Source organism: Elgaria multicarinata, chromosome 6 (genome assembly GCF_023053635.1).
Source record: "Elgaria multicarinata webbii isolate HBS135686 ecotype San Diego chromosome 6, rElgMul1.1.pri, whole genome shotgun sequence".
In the NCBI taxonomy this organism is placed as follows: Eukaryota; Metazoa; Chordata; class Lepidosauria; order Squamata; family Anguidae; genus Elgaria; species Elgaria multicarinata.
In genome coordinates this window covers 114,788,770-114,806,125 of record NC_086176.1, presented here as the reverse complement: position 1 = coordinate 114,806,125, position 17,356 = coordinate 114,788,770, and positions in this window count along the sequence as shown.

Sequence of the window (17,356 nt, the reverse complement as noted above, 5' to 3'; positions counted from 1 at the left end):
AATAGTAAACATTAGAAGTATACAAAAATTTAAAAAAAAACATAAAAACAGTATAAAAACAACAGTATCCATTTAAAAACAACAATTCTGGGGTCCATTAAAAACAAACTTAACGTTGTTAAATGCTCTTAAAATGCCTGGGAGAAGAGAAATGTCTTGACCTGGCGCCGAAAATATAACAACGTTGGCGTCAGGCGAGCCTCATCGGGAAGATCATTCCACAGTCGGGGGGCCACCACTGAAAAGGCCCTCTCCCTTGTTGCCATCCTCCGAGTAGGCACTCGGAGGAGGGCCTTAGATGTTGAGCTCAGTGTATGGGTAGGTTCGTGTCAGGAGAGGCGTTCCATCAGGTATTGTGGTCCCAAGCCATGTAGGGCTTTATAGGTTAAGACCAGCACCTTGAATTGGGCTCGGAAACATATAGGCAGCCAATGCAAGCGGGCCAGAATCGGTGTTATATGCTCAAACCTCCCTGTTCCAGCTATCAACCTGGCCACCACATTTTGCACAAGCTGCAGCTTCCGGACCATCTTCAAAGGCTGCCCCATGTAGAGGGCATTGCAGTAATCTAATTTGGAAGTTACCAAAGTATGGACAACTGAAGCTACGTTATCCCTGTCCAGATTGGGGCGTAGCTGGGCCACCAACCGGAGTTTGTAAAAGGCACTCCGTGCCACTGAGGTCACCTGAGCCTCAAGTGACAAAGATGGTTCTAGGAGAACCCCCAAGCTACGAACCTGCTCCTTCAGGGGGAGTGCAACCCCATCCAGAACCGGTTGAACGCCCCCCATCCGATCAGAGGAACCACCCACCAGCAGCATCTCAGTCTTGTCTGGATTGAGCTTCAGTTTATTAGCCCTCATCCAGTCCATTGTCGCAGCCAAGCACCGGTTCAGCACATCCACAGCCACACCTGATGAAGTTGAAAAGGAGCAGTAGAGCTGCGTGTCATCAGCGTACTGATGACAGCGCACTCCAAAACTCCGGATGACCGCACCCAACAGTTTCATGTACATGTTAAACAGCATGGGGGACAAGACCGACACCTGTGGAACCCCATACTGGAGAGTCCACGGGGCTGAGCAATGTCCCCCAAGCACCACCTTCTGGAGCCGTCCTGCTAAGCAGGAGCGGAACCACTGCAATGCAGTGCCCCCCACTCCCAGCTCAGCCAGACGTTCCAGAAGGGTACCATGGTCGATGGTATCGAAAGCCGCTGAGAGATCAACGAGAATCAACAGAGTCACACTCCCCCTGTCTTTCTCCCGACATAGGTCATCATACAGGGCAACCCAGGCTGTTTCCGTGCCAAAGCCAGTGTTGTTTGTTCCAGATGCTGGAACAAACAACTCTGCACAATCCACTAAACACATCCAGGATGGATTTCACCAAATCTGGACGTGCTTACTTGGCACTCCTTAGAAAGGGCATCTGGAATTCTAAATAGACAGAAACAAAAAGGAGAAAAGCAGTGACAGAAAGGTGCCTGCCAGGCTAAGGGTCTTGGTAGGTGCCCTATAATGTGCAAGAGGGACATAGCGTTACCCATGACGGGATGGCAATGATCTGACACAAGGTGTAGATCTGGCCCTGGACAGATATGCGCTTGACTGGGGATGCACCTGACCATACCATTCAACATCTAGTTCACAGGAGCTATAAGAGTGCTGAAGTTCTTTTGAGAATTTCCCCAGCTTAGAGATCTTAGGGGTTTTGAGGTTGAAAGACTTTAGAAAAAAAAATGGTCTCTGTCATGGCCAACTGGTTGGAAACTCTGGGAAACAGAATGCTGGACTCAATAGCTCTGTCTGATTCAACTGAGCTCCTTTTAGGTATACATGGCCCCAGTTATATCTTTGTTTTCCGGCTGCTACCATCACCACCACCTCTTTCTCATATGGATGGGGTTACGCTCCCTCTGAAAGACTGTGTTCGCAGCTTAGGGGTGCTTCTGGATCCGTCACTCCAAATGACAGACAAACGCAACGGCCAGGAGTGCCTACTAACAGCTTCAGCTGATATGCCAGCTGCGCCCCTTCCTAAAGTTGGAAGATCTATAGACGGTAGTGCCTGCACTGGTAACTTCAAGGCTCAACTCCTGCAATGCGCTCTACATAGGGCTACCTTTGTGCCTAGTCCGGAAACTTCAACTAGTTCAAAATAGGGCAGCCAGGCTGGTCACCGGTACACCTAGGGGGGACCACATCACACCAGTTTTAAAATCTCTTCACTGACAGCCAATTAGTTACCTTGAGAAGCATAAAGTGTTGGTTATCACCTTTAAAGCCCTACATGGTTTGGGTTCAGGCTAACTGCAGGATCGCCTTCTCCTGTACAATCTGCCCCATACACTCAGGTCCTCTGGGAAGAACTTCCTTCAGCCAGCCAAAACTAGGCTGACAACTATTACCCAGAGGACTTTCTCTTCTGCTGCTTCCAGACGGTGGAACGGCCTGCCGGAGGAGATTCATCAACTTAACAGTCTTTTAGCATTTAAGAAAGCTGTAAAGACTGATTTCTTCTGGCAGGCCTATCTAGTGGAATTTTAGGATGCTTTTGGGATACTTTTAGTATGTTTTTAGTATGTTTTTTTTTAGGAAGTTTTAACAATGTATACTATGGTTTTAATCAATATTTTATGTGTTTTATACTTGTTGTTCCCTGCTTCGATCAGGATGGAGAGGCGGGTACGAAATAAATTTATTATTATTATTAACTGGTACAGGAAGTAAAGAGATTGAACCAATTTGATATCCTTAGTGTCTTACAGAGTCATGGGGAGATGGCATTCTGTTATATAAAACACCACGGTTTCCATTCCTGTCTCATTGATGGATGCAATAATAAAACAAATGTTTGCATGACTCAAACTTCAATGGAAGCTGGAATATTATGCAGCCAAAAGTTTTCATCCACCACCACCACTACACACACACACACACACACTCACACACTCACAAAGTTTAATTGACTCTCTTGAGCTTGTTGAATAGGGCTAGAAATTTAGAAGAGAAGAGCTGATTTTTACTATTATTTATACTATCCTGGAGTGGTGCTTACAAACCCCTACTGCGAGCAAGGCCTCATTAAGCCAAGCAGCCTATACACAGCATAGTAAAAGTTAATCCCATTGTAAAAGGATCTCACAGCTGAGAGAAGTCTTTTGGGTTAGAAACACATGGAGTCCATGCAAATAGTTTCGCAGGAGGCAAGAAGGGCTATAAAAAAATAAATGCCAAGATAGCATCATTCCCCAACACCCCAGGAAGAGATTCCGTCACTCAAACAAACTTTTTTTATTTCTTTTCAGAGTCCTGTTCCCTGCACGAAATGGCTGAAATAGAGCGAGCTTTCTTGCAATTGAAAGTAGTGATGCTGGTGAAGTTCACCCTCAGCGTGGCTGGGAATTGAACAGGGATGTGTTTATGACAAACTTGAGTTTGTCAAAATTCTCTGAATCCCGCCTCAAAGCTCACTCTAAAGTCCTTTAGATTAAAGGGAGATCTTGTTTGCTTCCCATTGCTTTGCTTCCGGCTTCTCTTCTGTATTTGAAATGTGCTGAATTACATGGAAGGAGAACAGCGACCATGGGCAGGTCTACACTGGGGCAATATCATGGGGATCGTCCCATGATCGTCCCTGTGCATTCACATGATGCACAAGGGATCCCGGGAGCATGGAGGGAAGATCCCTGCATTTCCCCGGGATATTGCCATACCCTTTCTTCGCGGCTTTTCCCAACATCCTGGGATGATCCCGAGGACTGCGGTTGGTGTGGCCGGCTGGGCCGGTTTCTTCGCTCTTCCCCGTGAGTAGCGGGGGTCATCTGAGAGAAAGTCCACAAATCACATTGTAAGCTCAGAAATACACAGACTTTGGCCTGGTTCAGACAACACCCTAAACCATGCATGGTTTAGTGTGTTGTCTGAACCAGGCCATTGACTGCAGACAGCGTTCAAGTCTGTGTTCTGTCCAGAAGGTGCAAACTTGGTCAATCCTTATCAAAAATGAACTGAAATGTGTTCCTCGTCCTTACCTAGAAACGAATTGCTGTCATTTATTAATTATGCTAATGTCAATAATGACATTACTGTACCTCCATCAATTCACGGAACATGCTGGAAAGATATGCTAGGATAAGAGTTGGGGGGGGTTGTTTTGATATGTTTTCCTCTAGCTCTGAATATATACCGTTACAATCAGTCTACTGTGTCACGTGATTAATTTGATTCGATGCTGATTGCATGTATTAAGGATATCCCACGTTTGATTATTGTGTGATGTTTGATGTGATTGGATGCTACATCTTTTTGTTATAAATGTATAATTCAATACAAAAAATATTGGGGGGGGAAGCCTTTGGAAATAGTGGTTGTGCTGCCCATTCATCCGTTCCCCCCACCACTCACAATGGATACATATTTTCAGAGTATTTTTTTCTTCAGGGAAGAGATAGGGAAAATAAGGGACTGCCTTAGCAAAATACCTATTTTTGACCCTAAGATCAAAACCAAAGAGATTGTTCAGCACAGCCTTAAAGTAGTTTGAACTTACAGCTTCCAAATCCCTTAAATTTGGGGTAAAATCAAAAACCTGCCAGAACTTTGTAACTAAACCTGTCTTTGTTTCTTACTCTGTTTTTCCCTTCTCAAACTCGAAGAAATTGTTCCGTCCTTATGATTATTATCTAGGCCAAATTGAAATGTCTCTGCTGAAAATGAATCGGGGAAATTCCTCAGTTGCCCTGTCATGGAGTCTATTCCCCTGAGAATGAGATGGGTGAAGTGATGGGAAAAAATAGAAATGGAAGTCAGGGGCACAGGTTTCCCCCCCACACACACACACACACACGAGCATGAACAAGTGGAAGAGATCTGTTTTCTTGTTAAAATACTCATCTAAATAGATTTGGGGGACAATCCTGCTTCCCCCTAATGCGGGGAAAACACTGGGTCGATCAGACATTAAGTGATCTCTCACACAGAGAGATTTATTTATGTATTATTTATTTATTTTAAAATATGCTGCCCTTCATTATCAAATTAAGGGGTGGTACCCAAAAATCATTAAAAACAACAATTAAAATAAAATATGAAGATAAACACATGCACAGATCTAATAAGTTAGGCCTCATCTAGAGCATTTTGTCCAGGTCTGGGCTCCACAATTCAAGAAGGATGCAGACAAGCTGGAGCGTATTCAGAGGAGGGCAACGAGGATGATTAGGGGTCAGGAAACAAAGCCCTATGAGGAGAGACTGAAAGAACTGGGCATGTTTAGCCTGGAGAAGAGAAGATTGAGGGGAGACATGATAGCACTCTTCAAATACTTAAAAAGGTTGTCAAACAGAGGAGGGCCAGGATCTCTTCTCGATCCTCCCAGAGTGCAGGACACAGAATAACGGGCTCAAGTGACAGGAAGCCAGATTCCAGCTGGACATCAGGAAAAACTTCCTGACTGTTAGAGCAGTGCGACAATGGAATCAGTTACCGAAGGAGGTTGTGGGCTCTCCCACAGTAGAGTCATTCAAGAGGCAGATGGACAACCATCTGTCAGGGATGCTTTAAGGTGGATTCCTGCATTGAGCAGGGGGTTGGACTCGATGGCCTTGTAGGTCCCTTCCAACTCTGCTATTCTATGATTCTATGATTCTAAAACCACTAAATGCCTTGCTAAACAGATATGTTTTCAACAGGTGAAAAAATAATAATCAAAGTTGGTGTCTGTTGCACTGTAGAGGGGAGAGAAATATTGGGCATGTCTACACCATCCATGTATCCTGGAGTCAGCTCAAGGCTGTCCCTGTGCATCCAAATGACGCACAGCTGATCCCAGGGTCAACTGGGGATGACCTCTCACTTTCCCTGGGATAAAATGAATGGCACTTATACTGGTTTTTCCCATGGCACCTGAACAACCCTGAGGACCATGGGTGGTGTGGTGCAGGCTCCTGCATTTCCCTCCTCCCCACGAGTAGTGGGGCTTTGCAAATTGGCATGGAGCTGCACAGGGGGAGGGGGATCCCTACCCATGTAGGTGGGGGGCAGCAGATTTGCAATCCCTGGTACTTTTTGGCACTGACTTTTGTTTTGTTTTGTTTCTTACTTACATTTTATGCAGGATCACACTTGCGCAGTTGTGCAATCAGCCCCTGCTTAAAAAAAGACACAAACACAGTGCTGGAGCATCCCTCCAGACTTCTGGGACATCACGCTGATGTGTGTACACTGGGGACGATCCCAGAAGCAGGAAAGCCTGGCATCCTCCCCCCAAACCTGGATAGTCAGGTGTGTAGATGAGCCCATTGATACTAGTGACATCCAAGCCTGACTACTGTTACTCACTCTATGTGGGGCTGCCTTTGAAGATGGTTCAGGAACTTCTGGTGGTGCAGAATGCAGCCACCTGAATGTTATTTATGCATTTTTATGCTGCCATTCAGCCAAAAAAGGCTCTCACTGCAACTTACAAAAGTGTTTCTTAAGACAGTCCCTGCCCACAGGCTTACAATCTAAAAGACATGACGCAAAAGGAAAGGGGATTGGGAGGGAGGAGGAGGGGGAAAGGAAAGCAAATTCAGGCACTACAATCTTAGTTGCAATGTTCAGCAGTTACAGTTGGCAGCAGGAGGGAGGGGGCTCTCAGTTGGAGCTGGACCCAGGTGTCTGGCTGCTGCTTCCTCCCCCACTGGTGGCCTCTGCAGAGACAGCTGGTAGCAGGAGGGAGGGGGCTCTCAGCTGGACCTCGACCCAGGCAAGATGTTGGTGGGGATGAAGCAATTCGACCATATTATGCCAATGGTGGGGCAGGTGCATCTCTCAGCCCAATTTAAAGCACTGGTTTTGTCCTTTTAAAGCCTTCAATGATTTGGGACCAAATGATTTGAAGGACTGCCGTTACAATAATTAAGCCGCATGCTTCCTTTATCTGGTACACTGAAAACTAATTTGAATTAATGTTCCAGTTACATATTTATGCATTTCTAAAGTCATTTTCGTATGTCTGTAAATAGTAACACACACCTACATTGAAATATGTGGAGAACTGCTAAGTCTGACGGATAGTTGCTTTCCAATTCTACGAGGTGCAGAGCGGGACAGTTCATATGGAAATTCACAAACACTGAATTCCTCAAGCACTTCGTAAGAAGATTTGACATGATATTGGACCTGTTCAGACAACACACTAAGCCATGGTTAGGCTGCTAACCCGTTTGCAGCAAATGGTTAGTTATCGTGTTTAAATGAGTGCTCGTCATTGTGCGTGTCCAAGGCCTCTGGAAAGTGTGTATTTCCCAGTCACCAGTAGGGGTCGTGGGGGTGGGAAAGTGTGCTTTCTGGGCCTCTGGAAAGTGTGCAGATGCCTCCGGCCATGGCATTAGCATGCCAGCGGAATTGCTCACTTTCAGAAGGCCTCGGGCGTATACTTTCCCTCCCTTCAACCCATGTCCATTTGGGCCTGAAAGGGCCTCATAATACTTGCATTAAGCAGCCCTTTGGGGAGAGGCATGGGAAAGTGAGCTTTCTGAGTCTCCAGAAAGTACAGATTCCCCTGGCCACACTGTTAGCGTGGCCAGGGGAATTTGTGCACTTTCTGGAGACTCAGAAAGCTCACTTTCACACCCCCACGACCCCCATTGGTGCCTGAAAGTACCTCCTAATGCTTGCATTAAAAGGCCCTTTCAGGCACCGATGGGCGCAGAGGGGGAAGTCTTTAAGTCCCCCATTGGCAGAGCAGGGAGGATCACTAATGCAATTTCCCCAAGGTTGGAAAAATTACACATTATTGCCCAGAACCAGCTCCACAAGGGACCATGGGGCGGAAATCCACCAGACATGTTGCATGGGGCCCAAGAAGGCAGAGCACGAAGCATTATTATTTATTATTATTTATTTATATAGCACCATAAGCTCTCTGGTCCCCATAGATTTTCAACCCATCTCCAGTTTAAACCATGGTTAGGTAGCCACCGTGGTTAGGAATGGTTCCCACGACACGTTAAGCCATAATGTTTAGCTCAAAATGTTTAACCACCATGGGTCTCTGTTTTTATCCATGGAGAGAGGTTCTTTGCTTGGGAACTCACAAACTGCATAAGATTTCAAAGCCTTCAGTAACTTGCTGATTGATTGCATAAATGGAATAAAAGACTGTTTCCCATGTTAAATTCATGCAGGATATATATATATATATATATATATATATATATATATATATATATATATTCTTTAATGTTTGATGTTCGTGAGGCACAAATAGCAAGCTGCTGTAATTAATAACTATTAAAGCTGTTTGACTGATCATATCTTGTGGTTTGCCGAATCTCTTCTGTGCAGGTGTGTGTATTAATGGAATCCATTAAATTCATATATTTCAACAGATAGTAATTTACGATCTCTTATAAGATCTGTCATGAAACACAGTCGAAGATATAGGACTGTCTCGACGTATTACAGAGCAAATGGCGCGCCTTTTCTCTCCCTCCTGAAATGACTTTACTGACTAAATATGAATGTCAATAGATTGGACAGTCGTGTTAAAAAAAAATCCACCCTTTCTTGTTCTTATTCATCCAGTCTTGTGACTCTCCAGTCAGCTGGGAATAGGTGGAATAAAACTTTCTGATGTGTTGTTAACGTCTCTTTTCAAGTCGGGATCGTCAGCTGGAGTTCCGGCCCTTTTTTATGGGGATGACTGAGAATCTAAGAAGATCAAGAGTCATAGCTGGTTTTTAAGCAGCAGGGAAACATTACCTAAGTCAGACAAGTTTCTAAGTACTTGATGTGTGCACCTATTGCTCATGAATGTCAATAGCAAAGACTCCCTTTGTATTGTCCCCTATGAGCAGTGGAAAATGTAAGGATGCTAAATTGGGATGGAAATTGCACGCTCCGAGCACAGGGTTAAGAAGTGGGGACAGGTGTGAGTGTTAAGTAGGAAGGAATTGCTTTATAACCTTGAAGAATGAGGATGGAAGGAGACGTTATAAGAGACATGGAGTTATGGCTGCTCTGTGTCACTTTGCTGTCACTTCCCTGTAGAGTCCAATACAAGGTGCTATTCGAGGTCTTCTGGACTAGGCAGGGGTGCAGTCTGGCTGAGCCACTCTGAGCCAGAAGCATAGCAGCCAAAAGACTGACCAGCAGGTGAGGTGTCCACCAGCAATTCCAGCAAGGTAATCATATTAGAAATCAGAGGGCCTGATACTGAAGATCAGGGGAACTGTGTCCAGAAGATTTCTTGAACTGGGGGCTGTTCTATATTTGCTCTTTACTGTTTTACTCTGTACAGCACCATGTACATTGATGGTGCTATATAAAATAATAATAATAATAATAATAATAATAATAATAATAATAATAATAATAGTTCTTCCTCTTGCAGCTCTCCAATAGGAACTGGAGTGTGTGGGTGTGGGTGGGTGGGTAGGTGTTTAGCCTGACTGCCTTGCTAATGGGGCTCTTATTTATTTATTTATTTATTTTATTTAATTCTGCACTACCTAATAGCCAAAGCTCTTTGGGTGGTTAAAACCACCAGGTACAGCATGGAATATAAAATATGGGAGCTTAAAACCACAATATTAAAGAACCACCTGAATAAAACCAAACAGTCATGCAGAGATTTAGAATACAGATTTCAATAGCAGAGCTAGAAGACTGTAATGTTAAAATGCTAAGATAGCGGGGAAACAATAATTTAAAAAGTCTTCACCTGGTGCCAAAGGGAGTACAATGAAAGTGCTTGGGTGAACCTCTCTAGGGAGATCATTCCACAGCTGGAGGTGCCACAGCAAAAAAGGCCCTCTTCCACCTCGTGGAGAAGGACCGCTGAAGATTTTCTTAGGGCCTGGTCAGGTACATATCCTTCAGATAACCTGGCCCTGAGCCATTTAGGTTAAGTTTTGCTAGGTTTAAAGTCAAATACTATCTTCATGTGTAAGTTCTGGAATGGGATGGCTCTCACTCCCAGACGAGTTCAGCATAGAATACCCTGAGTTTTGGCTTAGGCTCATTACTCTCAAGGTCCTTGAGTGATCCTGGAAGGTCCTGAGCGGAGAGTCTATATCCTGAAAGGTGGCCTCTCTGGGTTCTCCTCACAATGTCCTGGGTGTCCCCATAGTCCTGTTAGGTCTTCCTATCTGTGATTTGATCCTCCTCTGTGGAGGACGTCTCATCTGATTCTGGCTCCAGACGTGGGTTGATCCTGAACAGTACGACACCATTATGCTGGGAATAACAAAATTAGTTCAATAACAAATCTTTGGAGCACCAAGCTGTCTATCCTTGTAACCCTGCTTGATTTGCTCAAAGAATCATAGAATCATAGAATAGCAGAGTTGGAAGGGGCCTGCAAGGCCATCGAGTCCAACCCCCTGCTCAATGCAGGAATCCACCCTAAAGCATCATGGAGGGAGGGACATTCTCACTGGATGACTACTTGCTGCATGGAAACTAGGGGTGTGATCCGCTCCGATTAGGAGCGTAGAAGCAGTAGCGGATTGGCCTGCTCCGCCTTACCCAGAGGCGGAGTAGGAGCGGACCGCGGACCCCCTAGAAGCAAGGCGAAGAGAAGCGCCCATTTTTCGGAGCTCCTAGTTCAGGCAGAGCGCTCCGGTCGCCATCTTGAAAACATTTCGCCATAGGATTGCATTGCCGCAAATAATCGCGCATAACTAGGTTGTTTTTGAAGCTATCATTCTAGAAATTCTTGTGCTCAGAGAGTCGTGGATGGGGGTCATTTTGAGACCACTCTCACCTCTCTGCGTTGTCTGGGTCGCGTGCTATATTTTTGTGAAAATCGGGTCAACCGCACGGCTCAAACGGCGTTTTCGGCTTTTCGCCCATAGGATTGCATTGAGGGAAAGAATTGGGGATAACTAGGGGGGGGTTTAAGCTATCATTCTGAAAATTCTTGTGCACAGAGAGTCGTGGATGGGGGTCATTTTGAGACTACTCTCAACTTTCTGCATCGTACGGGTCGCGCGCTAGACGTTCTTAAAAAATCGGCGGGAAAAATACCTTTTTCAAAGGGCTGAGGGGCAGAGTCAGCTCCCGGTCATGATGATCCCAAAGTTGGAGGAGGGCACAGGCAAAACAGGTAACTTGGGATTCTGGGAAACTTCTCTTTCTTCATCTGAACGGGCTTTTCCCCGTGTTTTTTAACACAGTAGCCCCACCAAATGCACAAACACAACCTGAAATCATATACTAAGCCAAGAATAAGAGATAGAAACACAGCACTGCTCCCCACCCTAACCTTGGTGAACAACTGAATAGATGTGGTGCAAGGGGATGAGCTCCCCTAGGGCATCTCATCGTGGACGTGCCCCCACTCTCTCCTGCACTGGAAGGCCATTAGAGCCTTCCAAAGAGAGTAAAACGGTGGAGCAATGCCTATCATGAGTTGAAGTGAATGGTCACTTTTCAGTGGTAGAGCAATGCCTGTTATGAGTTGAAGTGAGCGTTTTACTTCTTCTCAGAGCTGTTGGTGGCTGTCTTGAACTGGCAGCTACTTCCCCCTCCCCCGGGCACGTCCCCCTATTGCTGGTAAAAGACAGATATAGCCTTTTTTAAAAAATTCTTCTTGCTGTTTATTGAGCAACACTGCTGCTTTTAATTCCACCCCTCCTTTGTTTATTGATTGATTTATTCCATTTTATATGCATTACTGGCTTATCCTTGGCTCACTTCCTTATGCCCCCAGAAATGCCAGCTGCATGCCTGCCTGCCTTCCCTCCCTCCTCCCCTGCCCACCTCGCAGGGATGTTGTGTGTGGGTGCCCGATTTTCAAAAATTCGCCAAAAATCAGGGGATGATGGGATTGCTTTGAAACTTGGCGTGCGTGTGTATATCCCCATGGGGTGTCATGGTGCCAAACATGAGGTTTCTAACTTGAACAGAAAAAAAGTTGTATACTTTTTTAGCTTTCAATGCAAGCCTATGGGGGGGGGGAAACGGAGCTCCGGATCCGGATCCGGAGCTCCGAGCGGAGCGGAGCGGAAGTGGGCGGAGCGGGGGCGGGGCGGAGCGGCCTGATCCGGAAAATGGCGGATCTGCAAGTGAAGCGGAGCGGGGGGTCCGTGCACACCCCTAATGGAAACCTTTTAATTTTCACATTGGGGTTACAGCCTCCATTCAAAGCATCCTTGTGTTGGGGTCGCTACTAAAATTTCTAAAGCAATTTAGAAATCTCAAAGCAACATTCGAAATGTGTGGGGGTTGGCATCAACATCTCAGGTATCTGAAGACTTTTGGAATGCCTCACTATGTTTATTGGGCCTGACTTCCCGAAAAAACTATGCAAGCAGAATTTGCAAGTAAGGGTGCATGGAGTGATTACAACGGCCCTATAGAGAAAGTTAATATTATCATGTTGCAAACGGGACAAATGAGACTTGGGAAATAGCGGGTAGCCAAAGGCCTTAGCTAGACCTAAGGATTATCCCAGGCAAATGGATGGGTCTTCCCTGCCTGCTCCCGGGATCCCCTGTGTGTCATTTGGATGCACAGGGATGATCCCAGGATATAGGCCTGGTCCAGCCATGGCCAAAGTCTAACATACATGTAACATGAGAGGACTGTAATTGAGCATCCAGTATTTTTGTCATGAATCCAGCTGTGAACAACTGCCAATTTGATAAGTAGCAAAGAGAATGGCATTTTCCTACTGTCAGCTCAGCAGAGGGAGGAAATAAAAACACAGAAAACATTTTTGAACCTCTTGGAGACGTAGACCATTGGGGAGTCATTTGGAGCTGAGAAATGGCCAGTGGAGTAATGGTGAACTGGTCCTCCCCAGATGCCATCAGGGCTCCATCACATGTGTTCGCATGCAACGTGCAGCAAGGCCCTAACAGATGAGCAAATATATTGAGAAAAACACCAACCAGTGTGCTTATTAGGCTAAAAGGAGTGAATCATGAGGAAAGATGAAAAGAAGGAAAGGAGGGGAGCTGGAATCCATTACTTGGCTGAAGATGACTAATAAGAGACATCACTGCATAAAATGTTTTCATAAAATGAATTCAAAGGATGGCCATTCATCTGCTTATATTTATAAAGGGATAATGAATAGTGTTTCCCCCCCCCCCCAGTTCTGAAAACTAACCAAGACAGATAAGAAGCCCAAAGGAGCTGGATTGTTTAAACAACCTTATATAATCACAACTAACCCAGAGAGATTTAAACAAACAAAAACTAACATTTTTAAAATTTATTTTTAAAAACACTTTGAGGGGGTCAATTGCTTTGCTGGGTTGTGTGCTGAGTTGCTCCATTTTCCTGCTTCTGTTTTCAGGATGTAACAAATCTCTCTCTCTCTTTCTCTCTCTTTCTCTCTCTCCCCCTCCCTCCCTCTGTGTTGTTTATTTGTTTGCTCCTAAAGTGATATTGCATATTGGCTACTCTGGATGAATGTCTTATGTAAAACAACAGGTTTTGAACAGTTTTGCGACTGGCCCAAAGTCACGCAATGGGTTTCATGGCCATGTGGGGACTAGAAGCTGGACTCCCAGTCTAACACTTTATCCACTAAACCACACTGGTTCAGATAAAAGGAAGTGCTTCTTGACACTGAACATAATTGTAGTGTGGTATTCACTACCACAAGATGTAGTAATGGCCACCAATTTGGATGGCTTTCCTCCTCCTCCCTCCCAATCCCCTTTCCTTTTGTGTCATGTCTTTTAGATTGTAAGCCTGTGGGCAGGGACTGTCAAGAAATACTTTCGTAAGCCGCCGTGAGAGCCTTTTTTGGCTGAATGGCGGCATAAAAATCCTTAAATAAATAAATAAATAAATAAGGGGTGATTGGGCATATTCATGGAAGAGAAGGCAGGCAATCAGTGGCTATTAGTCCTAATGGATATATCCTACCTCCAGAGGCAGTATGCCTACGTACACCACTTGCTGCGGAACCTGGGTGGGAGGGTGTTGCTGTATTCAAGTCCTCATCCAGAACAGGTCGCTTACCCAATTCCTGGACTCGGGAACCACCAATCCACAGAGCTTCCATCTTATCAGGATTCAGTTTCAGTTTATTGGCCCTCATCCTGCCCATTACAGCCTCCAGGCACTGGTCCAGCACCTTCTCAGCCCCAGCTGACTCCAACGACAAGGAGAAGTAGAGCTGAATATCACCTTAAAGCATCCCTGACAGATGTCTGTCCAGCTGCCTCTTGGATGCCTCTAGTGTAGGAGGGCCCACCACCTCCCTAGGTAACTGGTTCCATTGTCCTGCTGCTCTAACAGTCAGGATGTTTTTCCTTCTGTCCAGCCAGACTCTGGCTTCCTGTAACTTGAGCCCATTGTTCCATGTCCTGCACTCTGGGATGATCGTGAAGAGATCCTGGCCCTCCTCTGCGTGACAAGCTTTCAAGTCCTTGAAGAGTGCTATCATGTCTCTCCTCAATCTTCTCTTCTCCAGGCGAAGCATGGCCAGTTCTTTCAGTCTCTCTCCAACCTGACTGCACAACTACTAAAACTCAATGTTTGAGCAACATAGGGAATTTCTGGAGCTCCTGAGGCCTTTCTACAAAAGGCATTTACTTTGTGCTCATCATTCCCTACTTATGGATGTTTGTGAGTTCTTAGGTCATGTTGTGATCACCCCTTTTTTTTTCATTACTATTTTTAAACAGCAGGTTCAATGAAGTGTTTCTGTTCTTGGTTTTTTTTTAAGAGCAGGGGAAATGTGGTGTTATTTGTGAACGTGAAAGAAAACACTTTCCCTATTTGTGCAATTGTGCTATTCCACTTTACCATAGTGCCAACTAGAGGTTATGCAGTGGAAAGGCAGGAAAGGAAACAATCTTCATGTAGGGCACGGATCTCTACAAGTAGATACAACGGACTAACTGCCTTGTATAGAAAAGTTCATAGTAAATACTTGCTCTGGGTTGCCTTGTAAGCGACATGGCTGGGGCAGGTTCCTGTTTTCCCATGAATGAGCCTGTGCCGTTGCAGTCCATGGTCGAGATTTGACTTTCTACACACTTTGCTCAGCCCTGAGTGTGCCTCCAGTTGGACACCCTACATTGAAGAGTTCTAGAAAGGATTCTATTACACAACTGATGCAAACCTGTTGATTTTTTTTTATTAATATTATTTTTAAAACAGATGGATTTAAAGAAGAGACAAAGGAAGGCGAGTTGTTGATATGCTGGAAATGGGTCTTCCCCAGAGACAAGCACATTCTCGTACTTTGGAAGAAAAAAAGCTGCTCACGCACCTGCAGTCTGGGTCACTGTCAAATGAACGCAACCAAGAGATGCCTTCGGCAAAGCATGCCGAAGTGACGTGTTGACACTCCACCAGCCCCCTCTGTCACCAAAGACATGGAGGATTTAGAGACAGAGAGAAAGAGGAAAAAAACAGACCAAAGCTAAGGGGTTCATGCTGAGGAATTCAGAAGAGATGTAATTGTGGAAATCAGGCTGAAGGGCGGTTGTAACTTTGGACTGACGTTAAGAGCTGCCTTAAAAGAAGCTTGATAAGGTCAAACTAATAAACTTGGGAGCTGCTCAAGGGGAAACCAAATTCTAGAGCTGTGAGACACTTTGACAGACAATTAGCATAAAACAGGGCAACTGCCCCACTGGATGGGAAGTAAAATTCACAAGTGCAAATAGCACTGGGCCAGCATTTGTCAAAGCTATCGACCAAATTTTACCCTTAGATTCACATGAAGGACGATAGGTGGCCCTTATGTTTTTTTACCAAGTACGCAACCACTCCATTGTGCCATTGGAAGAAGTGTGCAGGGCTCTGATGTTAACTTCTCTGCAGAGATGCCAGGAGGTTGTTGCTTTTGCAGATTGATTTGGAACTACAGAATTATAGGCACAGAGAAAAGAATTCATGGGTCATTGCATCCACTCCTCTGCCATAAACAGGCATTCCACCTAACATTTCCCTTCATCAAAAGGCTGCATTAATAGAAGTATAGGTTCTAAATCATGTGAGGTAGTGGTTCCTCTCTATTCGGCCCTGGTTAGGCCTCATCTAGAGTATTGCGTCCAGTTCTGGTCTCCACAATTCAAGAAGGACGCAGACAAGCTGGAGCGTGTTCAGAGGAGGGCAACCAGGATGATCGGGGGTATGGAAACAAAGTCCTATGAAGAGAGACTGAAAGAACTGGGCATGTTTAGCCTGGAGAAGAGAAGATTGAGGGGAGACATGAGAGCACTCTTCAAATACTTAAAAGGTTGTCACACAGAGGAGGGCCAGGACCCCTTCTCAATTCTCCCAGAGTGCAGGACACGGAATAACGGGCTCAAGTTACAGGAAGCCAGATTCTGGCTGGATATCAGGAAAAACTTCCTGACTGTTAGAGCAGTACGACAATGGATTCAGTTACCTAGGGAGGTTGTGGGCTCTCCCACACTAGAGGCCTTCAAGAGGCAGCTGGACAACCATCTGTCAGGGATGCTTTAGGGTGGATTCCTGCATTGAGCAGGGGGTTGGACTCGATGGCCTTGTATTTATTTATTTATTTATTTATTCATTACATTTCTATACCGCCCAATAGCTGGAGCTCTCTGGGTGGTTCACAAGTTCTAGGCCCCTTCCAACTCTGCTATTCTATGATTCTATGATTCTATGAAAACATGCGCCCTCAGCTCCAGGGATTTCTGGATGATGTGGTTTATCTTGATCCATTTCTGGAACAAACTCCCATGCAACATCCTTGCAGGCTTTCAAGAAGGCCTTAGAAACATTTTATTTCATCGTGCCCTTCCCATGATGAGTACTTTTAATGCTGCTGCTGCTGCTGCTGTTGTTCCTGCTGGTTTTATTGTTTGAATTGCTATTTTATTGCTATGTTTTTATTGCTTTTAATATTTTTAATATTTTATTGCTTTTAATACTTTATGTATTATATTGTTGTAAGCCTCTGCCCTGAAAGGCGGCCAAGAAATATTTTAAATAAAATAGAATGAATAAATAAATTCCAACCTGGATTCAGGCCTGATTATGGGACAGAGACGGTCACCTTGGTGGATGATCTACATTGGAAACTGGACAGGGGATTATGTCCTTGTTGGTTTTCCTGGATCTCTTGGTGGCTTTTGATACTATCAACCATGGTGTCTTTCTGAAGATTCTGTCTGAGATGGGACTAAGGGCATTTCTACACTAGGGATTGTCCCTGTGCGTCCACATGATGCACAGGGGATCCTGGGAGTAGGGAGAGATGATCCCTCCATTTCCCCGGGATATTGCGATACACTTTTTTCACGGCTTCTTCCCTCTTCCCTGTGAGTAGCGGGGGGTGGGGGTCATCAGAGGGAAGGAGCTGGGCTCGGGAGAGTCCAGGGGTTGGGGGGAGTAGGGGCAGGGCTTTTATTTTAAAA